The 11,097-nt window shown below is 35.6% G+C and overlaps 1 pseudogene; it reads left to right on the forward strand.

The window, feature by feature from the left end:
• Window positions 1-5,896: 5,896 nt before the first annotated feature.
• On the forward strand, window positions 5,897-6,593 carry LOC128107826 (rRNA-processing protein FCF1 homolog; annotated as a pseudogene).
• The last annotated feature ends 4,504 nt before the right edge of the window (window positions 6,594-11,097 follow it).

Consider the following 11,097-nt stretch of genomic DNA (forward strand, 5'->3'; position numbering starts at 1 on the left):
TTTGAGTATTTGTTTTGTTCCTCTACCTCCTGACCCCTAAGGATTAAACTCAGGGCCTTAGGCTTGATGACAGCACCTTTACTCTCTGTGTTAATGTGAAAGCTTACATTTTATTTTATATATATTATATATATATATAATATATATATATATTATATATATATATATTTGAGATTAAGTGTTATCACAAAAATCAAACTAATGTTTGATACATGTATGTATACAATTTGTATTTATGAATTTAGGCACACACACACACACACACACACACACACACACACACACCAATTTAAGAAAATAATGCCTCAAATTTAAAAGACAGTGTCTAAGGGGAAGGGTATATTGAAGCTTAGGAGGGAGGAAAAGGAGGTTGAAATGATGTGCTTATGTTACAATCTTACAAAATACAATCATGACTCATCCCTCTTACTCTACTTGGAAATAAGGAAGACACGAAACTGCAGGTTTTACAAACCTGTCAGGAAACTGAAGAAAGAAAACTATAAAACCAAAATGAACCAGATTACAGTGAAATAAAAAATCATATGAAGGAAATTGTCATGTTGACTTTCTCAGGTGGAGTCTAGGATAATGAGGTGTATCCTATAGTCAGGAGAAAAAAGTCGGCTGCATCAATAAATATCCTTGTGGACATGAATAATCTATGGAACAAACAGTTCCCAAAGGTATAAACTGAAGAATTTCCAACGTCTACCCAATAATTGTCTTCTTCAGACAGTTGTCACAGGTGAGTAGTCCAAAGGGTTTTATCAGAAGATATGAGCTGAGAAACTTGGGAATAAAATTCCAAATGATGAGACCTAAAGCTCCATTGTGTTCCCCAGCTGGAGAGCAGAGCATGGATAGCATGGACATCCTATTTTCCATCATTAGCCTACAGAGAGAATGTCATTCATACCATTGTTTTATCAAATATTGTAATATAATTATATGCTACTAAAATTTCACTATCAGCTATAAAACACACAAGATAATCCATGTTAAAAGGCAGTGCTGACTTTGGCACACATTTGGGAAGTTCCAGTCTGTATGCTTACACCCACTGCTTTTGAGTCTCTTCAGGAAGGCTGGGTAGAAAAAAAAAGATAGGATGTGTTGCAGACTATTATTTTAAGGTGTGTTACTTTTGTTTATGTTGCATTTGTTTAACTCTGTGAAGCTGTTTTACTTCGCCTGTCTAAAGCACTTGATGGTCTAATGAAGAGCTGAACAGCCAATACAAAGGCAGGAGAAAGGATAGACAGGTTTTGCAGGCAGAAAGAATTAAAAGAAGGGGCAAGAGAACAAAGAGAGGAGGATGCCAGGGACTAGCCACCCAGCTACACATAAAACCACTGAGTAAGAAGCAAAAAAAAAAAAAAAAAAGTATATAAAATAAAGATAACAGCCCAGAGACAAAAGGTAGAGGAGTTAATTTAAGAAAATCTGGCTAAAAACAAGCCAAGCTAAGGCCAGGTATTTGTAATTAAAATAAGCTCCATGTGTGATTTATTTGGGATATGGCTGGTGGGCCCCCCAAATGAGTAAAAGTAAACCAACAACAAGAATGAATCCCATATCCATGTTCAAGGCCATGCCCTCATTGGCTTAAGACAACTAATAAGCAATGGTCACCTTATCCAGTTTCTAACAGATAATAATAGTGCCACTCTGGGCATCAAATAATTCTTGCCTGAAATTTGGGACATTCTATATCCAAGCTATGCAATTCCATCCATCTGAATTCATCGAGTCAGCACTAGAAACAAGACAAATTTGCCAATGTACTTAATACTTGTCATTATAAATGAATACAATTTTTAGGATGTATTAGCTTAAATATCAATATTTAATGTGTGATATCTTTATTAATTTGCTTTGTTGACTTGTAGTCCATTGCAAAGGTAACACTTTAATATGAGTACCTGTTCACACGGATTGTTACAAAGAACCAATGTCATCATGCTTCTGCTATGTTTTAAATCATTGCAAATCATAATGTGAAAAATTATGCATAACATTTGGAGACAACCCTAAATAAGTTAAACTATGATGAGCTTAAGGACTGTTTTCTACCAGTATGAATTGAATAGAGGAACAGGGATGTCCTGATCCCTTTAAATGGTAAATGAATATTACAGAACAGAACAGATTTCCTTGTTACAGCAGACCAAAATGGCAACAGTTATATTAGCAGATAAAGTAGCATCAGAACTGACAAATGTTTTAAGTCAATTAGAAATAATGGAAAAAGTCAATGCAAACTCTATCATCCACCACTACACACACACACACACACACACACACACACACACACACACACACACACACTGACAAAGACACACATGCCACATGCAAGGAATATTCATCTGAAAAATTCTTTTTTGCTTTGTTTTTTTCAAGATAGGGCTTCTGCTTTGGTGTCTGTCCTGGACCTCACTCTTTAGATAGGCTGGCCTCGAACTCACAGAGATTCACCTGGCTCTGCCTCCTGAGTGCTGAAGATTGACTGAAGAAAAACATTTTGCTTCATATCAATAAAATATGAGTGATATAAGAAACGATCTGTAGAATATTTAACAGCAGACCTGTGAGTATTTATGATTCCAAAAGTAGGCAATAGCTGAACTATAAGACAATGACTGAAAAGTGATTAGTCCTCCTGTTGTTGCATCCAAGTCTCTATTATTCTGTTTTAGCTTTCTATCATTGTGACAAAATTCCCATGATTACCAACTCTACAAAGTTTAAAGGTGGATGGTGTCCCCCATTTCAGTAGTTTCCTCCCTGATCCTCAGGCTGATTGCTTTGTCCTGGATGATTCAGGAGCTCATGAAGGAGGAAAGCTTCCCATCTCCTGGCAGTCAGAATCTGAACAGACAACCCAATGGAATGACTTGTCATTGTGTCCTTTACATATCTCTAAGCAATTCCTACCCACTAATGTCCCTACCATCTTGCAAAAGTGCCACAGTTGTCTTTGTGGAAATATAAGATCCAGAACACAACAATCAGGTAAATAGGTTATTTATTACATATTCAAATTAAATATTACCCGCATTATATTGAAGCAATTTTTACAATTATTTATTCTAATTATATTCAAAGTTTACTAAACTGTTTCAATGTGTAAATTTACAGTAGCTTTAAGTCAAATAAGGCATATTAAGAACTTAGTAATTATGTCCTTATGCATGGTTAAAAGTAATCTTTTGAAATCTACTTGAAACTTTTTTAATTAATTTTATTTTTATCGATTATTTACTCCATTTTTTGAAATTATAATATAATTACATCATTTCCCCTTCCCTTCCCTCCTTCCCAACCCTCTCATATTCTCCCCTCAATCTCTTTCAAATTTATGGCCTTTTTTTAGCTTTAATTTTTTTACATGCCCATATATATGTGTGTGTAGGTATGGGTGTTCAGTCTGTTCAGTCAATATAATGTTACTCACATGTATGTTTTCAGGGCTGACCATTTGGTATTGAATAAACAATTGGTGTGCTCTTCCCTGGCTAAGACAATTTCTCTCAGTGTCAGCAATCTTAGCTGCCTTCTGTACTTTGTGTGGGATCTAGCCCTCAGTAGTCTTTCTTCTCTTCACATTAGCATTTCTATTGTTGCTGTCCTTGTTCACCTTAGGTAGAGGCTGTCCTGTTGGTGAGACTTTATGGATGTAGATTCTGAAGTTACTGTTCTTACTAATGAATGATTGTTTCAATTTTACTCCAAACTTTCTTAAACATGGTTTTGAGTTATTATTTCTGGTTTTCTATGTTTCTAATACTAGAATGTTTTAATGAGGATCAATATCATTCTCTTAAAAAACAAACAAACAAATAAATAAAAAAACTGATTTAGCATGCCCTTCCTGGTTCACAATAGTGTGGTGAGCAGATGAAATCCTGAATGTGTTTTTGACCTGAGCATAGTACATCAAGGACTCCAATGTCTCAGGCACATCAGAATGGTAAAGCCTTCTGCAGGTCATTCTCATGGAAACGGAAAAGCCTTCTCCTGATCAAAGATTAATGCTGACAACATGTACAGAAAAAGCATCACCTACCTGCAGTCTACTCCTCTCAGGTACATACAGCATGAAGCTCCTGCCCTACAGAGAAGCCGCCCTGAGACTAGCTAACCCCTCCTCCCTGTGCTAGACATAATCAACAAGCTAAGATTCGGGGTGGCATAGTAGGTGCCTCCAAAAGAGTGACTATCTGTCACCACTCTAACCATGTGATTGGGTGGACTTACGAAATAGAGGGTATAAAACAAATCAATTAAGGAGTGGTATTGTATCTCAGTAGATGAGTGTTAGCATAGATTTTGCGGGTCGGACAATTGATCCCTGGAATTAGAAATGTTAAAAATCATTGAATCTTAGTTCCTAGTGTTTTAATCTCTTGCATGAGCTGTGCTGCCCCTTTATTTTACAATTGCATTATATTGAAAGAAAAATATCCTAATTTCGATAATAGAATGCTTATTTATTTCTTAAAGCTCTATATCATTAATTGAAATTTTAAAATCATTTTAAAGTAAATTACAATTTAAAGACCACTTTTCTATTCATTTGAACTGATTTTCAGAAGTACAGAATAGTGTAATTAAGTAGATTTTATACTATTGTATTTAAGCTACTTAATAAATACATGTCATCAAAGGGAATAATTCTTTATTCAATATAGGCACAGTGTTGTTTACTTATAAACTTAGAAAGAAATAAACTTTTCAAAGTATTTCACTGGAGTATATGTAACTTAACCTTAACTTTGCTAGGTGATGTAGATTACTTTTCTCTAAAGGTAACTGCGGCATTGGAGATGAAGGTTGTGAGAGAATTCTGGATTCTGTTGTACTGTCATCAATGATTCCATCCATGAGACAAAGCATGCTCAGCACCAAAAGTGTTCTCCAAGTCCTCTTGAATCATGTAATATTCCCGTCAATATTCTATACAATTCACTTCCACTTGTAATCAGACACAGCGATATGTGAAACCTTAATGCTGTCACAGGAAGCTTGGGCAGAAATAAATAACATAAAACTGTATGTGTTTAAATGTCACCGGAAATGTATTCTCAAAGTAGACTATTTAGGCAGAAATATGTATGATTTATGATTAAGTCAGAATGGTCTGCCATACCAATGCAAGAACTGATTCAGAAGAGAAAAAGTGAAATCATTGTAGAAACAGAACAGTGAAACCTCAGAATATTGCCAAGAAAGTAACTTTTTAACATGTATTAAGAAACTAAGAGTATTAAAGAGAATTTGAACATTTCAATAAATAGGGGACTGTAGCAGAATTCTACCATTTATACATACAGCTTGCATGTGCATGCAGGGAAATTGTGTGTGCACATAAGTGTGATACACCAAGAATGAGCAAGACTGTGAGGAATAAGACTTAATTTCAAGGTACTCTGAAAATAATATCATGTTGACTAGATATGAAACATTTTAGTGTATATGTACTTTAATAACTATAATTGAAAAAAATATTACAGACTGTTTTCATTACTGAAATTAAAGGTGGAGGGAATGAAAACAATGAGAAAGTTTTATACATTTATCTTTAGAGAATACACTGCAAATGAGACTAAAAAGGTCTCTTTTTCAAAAGTAGTACTATACATGATAAGCACATGATAGAACAATTTATAAGTGAAAAGGAATAAAATTTTTAAATAACCTGATCATTCTGTTTAGTCAATAAAATAAAAATAAATCACTGTTTTCACTTGTTCTTTGTTTAAATAATGACACTTTCTTAACTCTATTTGATCACTGAAGAAAGGCACATCAATGGACTTTTCTGTTCAAAGTCCTCCTTGCATTTCAAGGCTCAAATAGAATCACAATCTAGGACTGATTCCGGAAGAAACAGGAGTGCGGCGTGAACATGGGGAAGTAGAAGAAAACAAGGAAATATGCGACTATGAAGCGAATGCTTAGTCTCAGAGATGAGAGACTTAAAGAAAAGGATAGATTAAAGCCTAAAAAGAAAGAAAAGAAAGATCTCAGTGCGCTGAAGGAAAAAAGAAATCCCCCAGCATCCTTCCTGCTTATTCTTCCAGTATAATACACAACTGGGTCCACCTTACCACATCCTCGTTGATACCAACTTGATCAACTTTTCCATTAAAGCCAAACTGGACTTAGTTCAGTCAATAATGGACTGTCTGTACACCAAGTGTATCCCTTGCATAACTGATTGTGTGATGGCTGAAATTGAGAAACTGGGACAGAAGTATCGAGTGGCACTAAGGATCACCAAGGATCCACGATTTGACCGACTTCCATGCACACAAAGGAACCGAACCTGTGCTGCTGACTGCTTGGTCCAGAGAGTCACTCAGCACAAGAGTTACAATGTGGCCACAGTTGACCAGGACCTCAAATGAAGAATCTGAAAGATCCCTGGAGTTCCTATCATGTACATTTCTAACCATAGGTACAACATTGAACGGATGCCAGATGATTATGGAGCTCCTCAGTTTTAATTCTTACTCGACAAAATTTGCTTGCCTTTCTTTGACCAGTTTTCTCTGTTGTCAATTAATTAAACACACTTTTTGATGTTTCTTTTTTTTTAAAAAAGAATCACAATCTAAATATGTATTTACCAAATTACTGTTACAACTGTAAACTTGATAAATACCGCTTTTCTTCTGGTCTAACCTGTCACCAATTTGAGGTTCATCTATGTAAAATGGTAGGGTCACGGCCATCATTGCCACATTTGTCTCTGGGTCTCTTTTCTTTCTTACCTATTGATTGTTTCTTTAGAATGGAGACTTTTCAGGCTTTTCTTGTTTATTAACAAGAGAGACCTCAGTTTTGGATGGAGGAAAAATGCTGTTATAATACTGCAGTTCCCTGCACTAGCTGAGTCTCTTTGCAACCTTTCTGTGGACATAATTTGTTTTCCAGTGCTAAGGTCATATCGCAAATGTCATGGGTTAATATACCTGCCTCTTTTCCAACTCTGGTATTTATGATCGACCACTCATCAGATCACTTGAGTTATGTTGTGTTTGAGTTGCCCCTTTCTTAGTACATTTTAAAAAATATTTTTTCATGCAATATATTCTGATTGCATTTTTCCTTTTTCATCTTCTCCCAGATCCTTCATACCATCTACAAATGCAACTACACACTTTCTTTCTCTGTCTCTTTAAAAACTAAAATGCCAACACACTAATAATCAATCCAGAAGAAAACATAACAAACCACGCACAAAATTTTAAAAGAAAATAAACGTAAAGTACAAAACACAGACGCACACGCGCACACACACACACACACACACACACACACACACACACACACACAAGCACATGCACATGCACACAAAACCTTAAAAACAGAAAATTGAAAATCATTTGGACAAACAAAAGACAAGTAGGGTAAAAAGAAATGTTCAAATAAAGCAATATTAGACAAAATGTCTCCAAAGATATCATTAAGTTTGTTTTCTATTGGCCATCTGTTGATGAGTGTAGGACTTAGCTTAATTGTGGTTTGAATAGCCAGTAATACTACATTGGAGAAAATTACTTTTTTTTTTGTTTAGGAGTGCTTCTCTACCGGAGATAGCTTCCGGGTTAGGGATGGGGGCTCATGTCTACTAAGAGTCCAGGGACTTTCACACCAGTCTCTCTGGTCATACCAGTGCAGACCTCATGAATTCTGTTACTGTCTCTATGAGATCATATGTGACACTGGATTTTTTGAAGGCCACAATTACCCTGATACCTAAGCCACACAAAGATCCAGCAAAGAGAAAAAATTGCGGACCAATTTCTCTTATGAACAGAGATACAAAAATTCTCAATAAAATACTTCCAAACAAAATCCAATAATATATCAAAGATCATATACCATAACCAAGTAGGCTTCATTTCAGAGTTGCAAAGATGCTTTGACATATGCAAATTAATAAACATATTCATATTACTTTACGAAGATTAAACTAATGGGATCTCCCTTCTTCATCTCCCACTCTTTTCCTTCCGAATTTCCATCTTCCTCTGTATCTCCATCTCGGTCCCATTACCCAGTATCTTTTGTTCATATGTCATAGGTAAATTCATTCAGAAAAAGTCAAATTTAATATTGCCTTGATTGTTATTTCTTTCTGACAGCATACATATATGCCCCACAATCATTTGTGAATTATAACTTTAATATTGCCTTAGAATTTTTAATAATTACAAACTTTGTGAAGCACCAAATACAGGTAGATTGTAAAATATAAAAATAAAGCAAAAGTCATTTAATATAAAAGCCTATGAAGTCATTATTTCATGACTGGTAAAAAGAAGGGCACAAACAGAATAGACTTAGGCACTGGGTATGCATGACTTTATTAACATCTATAAAATTGCATTCCTTGAAAAATGAGAACTAGAAGATATGAAATATTGGGAATTGTATTAAAAGGTCACATATATACTTAGTGAAAGTCATTTCATATGAATTAAGAAAAATAGTCATAGGGTTATGAAAGGTGATGTGATTTTATAACAACTGTTATTGTATTATGAAAGGTGATGTGTTTTTATAACAACTGTTATCGTATTCTAGTCATGTAAATTAGAATCACATTTCTTTAGAATACCCATATGTATAAATTTTAAGGATATATGTATTTTAGCACTTTAGCAGATGCACTTTATGAATGAATGAGACACTAAGATTCAAATCTAACTCTGAGGATGAAGGAAAGGACAAATAGGACCTGTAAACGAGGACATTGACAGGATGTTTTATGCTTAACTATTCTTGAACATGAAATTCATGACACAGGAACACATACATTTTCATTTGACTATCTTTGGTCATATCTCACAGCAAATAAGGGGAAAAGGAGCTAAAGGTAAGGACTATTGAAAGTTTGATTTCCAAAATTCCTACAGTGAAACCAAATCCTAATGTAACAGCACTAAGACTCGGCTTTGAGTACTACACTATCATTAATGATTAGTGTCCTGATAAAATGGCTCTAAGGCATTTGTTTGCCACTTTGGCTATTGAAGACCCAGGAAGAAAACACATTTTCAACAGAAACTGAGCCCACACCCCAAAATTAAATCTATTATCTCAATCTAATATATAGTAGCCCCTGGTATTATAAATATTAAGTTTCTGTAGTTTATGCCTTACTCAACTAAGGTGTTTGCCCATTTTCTCAGCAATTGACATTCTATTTATCTATTTGAATATAAATCAGAAAATGCAATGTGCAGATCCCTTCATAGTCACGGCTCTGAGCTTTGAGAGTAAGTGGTTAGGAGCTGGAGCCAACAGTGATAGGCAGCTCTTGGAACTCTTTTAGCTACTGGAGCTAGTAGCTTTTCATCACCACTCATTGTTCTCTAAAGGTGTTTGTTGTCTTCAGTATTTTCAACATACAATAGTGGCTGTTTTCTGTGTTAACAGATTTTAGTGGTCTAGCTCTCAGAACAACTATCTCAGCCTGCTCTACTGGAGCAAGAAGTTATAAATTCTCACCATAAAATCATATGAGGGTGGTTTTTTAGAGCTGATGCTTCAGCATATAGAGTTCTTACAATTTACCCAATGAGACTGAGTGTGATGCAAGCCTTAAAGACATGACATGGCAAGAGAAAGAGATCCCTCACTTTGGAGTTGAGAAAGCCTCTCTCCAGCTGAGAGTCAAGAAAGACAACATTGCTGACAAGCTTTTACACTCTTACCTGCATAGCTGCTCTTTTTTTCCCCTGGGGGGTCAGTATTGTTTAATGTCAAGTTACACAAGCTTGAGTTATCTTGGAAGAACATTACTTGAGAAAATTTCTCCATCAGATTGACTGATTATAGACAAGTCTGGGACATTTTTTAAACTGTGAATTGATAAAGCAATGCTCAGCTTACTGGTGGAAGTGCCACTCCTGAGCAGATATTTCTGGGTGACAAAGCAATCTGATCAAGCTGTGATGAAGAAACCAGTGAGCAGCATTTAACCATGCTGTCGGCTTCATTTCGTGCCTCCTGTTTCCTGTGCTGCTTGATTTCCTGACATGACTTCCTTTGGTGATGAATGGTTACCCCCAAAATTGAAATGAAATAAACCCGTTCTTCCTCAAGTTGCTTTTGGTCATGGTTTTATAGAAGCTAAGTCATGAAGATATTTCAAATAATTTTAAAACAGCAATATTTACTTTAGAAATATATGCTTAAGATCTAAGCATTTTATAGCCTTTCTTCTTTCCCAGCTGTATACCTGAAAATTTTCTAGAAGTTGCACAAGAAATTCCATTTTATATAAAAATCAGGCTTTAACCTTCTAGTTCAACCATTATTATATCAGATTACAATCCAATTCCAGGCACTACAAAACCACCCTCTTATGACAATTATTGAAACAGAGAGAAAAGGAAAAAGCGTTCTCATCAATACTTTGAGATGTAAATTACCAACCACTAAAATCATAGAATTCAGTGCTTCAGGGACATTTAAGTTTGACTTCCAACTGGGGAATAAGCATGCACCAGGACACACACTTGAGAGAGTATGTCCTACTCTTTTGCTAAATTCCTCTCTTTCTGTACATATATTATAAGATAATCTCAGAAAACAAAAGACATGTTTACAGAAACTTGTGTTAAGCTTTCTCCCTCATCAATCCCAACTTTGGTTCAACTGTTTCATTCTGAGCTCTTTTCTCTGTCAACTGAAGGATCCCTGCTTCACAGAAGAAAAGGCCTGTGAAAAGAAGCCCACAGCTAACACTAGCTGTGACAGAAGGTTACATTCACAGGCAGCAAGGTGAGCTCATGTAAGCCCAGTATTCATGGGGAAGAGAACTCATCTGACAGACCAGAGTGAGTTTATTTAAGCAGATGTAGAACAGACCCACAGGCCACTAACTGTGATGTTTAGGTGTCAGTCTTTTTGTGCAACTTTTAGAAGTTTGTAGATAGTTAAAAACAAAACAAAAAGCTTCCTCATGTGACTGTCAGGCCTGTGTAATATGTCTCTACAGAAGTCTGGGTAACTTCCTCCTCATGGAACTGTCAGGCCCTTGTATTCTGTCTATGTAGAGTTCTGGGTCATTTGGTA

This window comes from Peromyscus californicus, unplaced genomic scaffold, assembly GCF_007827085.1.
Source record: "Peromyscus californicus insignis strain IS unplaced genomic scaffold, ASM782708v3 Scaffold_12__1_contigs__length_115047231, whole genome shotgun sequence".
Lineage (NCBI taxonomy): Eukaryota > Metazoa > Chordata > Mammalia > Rodentia > Cricetidae > Peromyscus > Peromyscus californicus.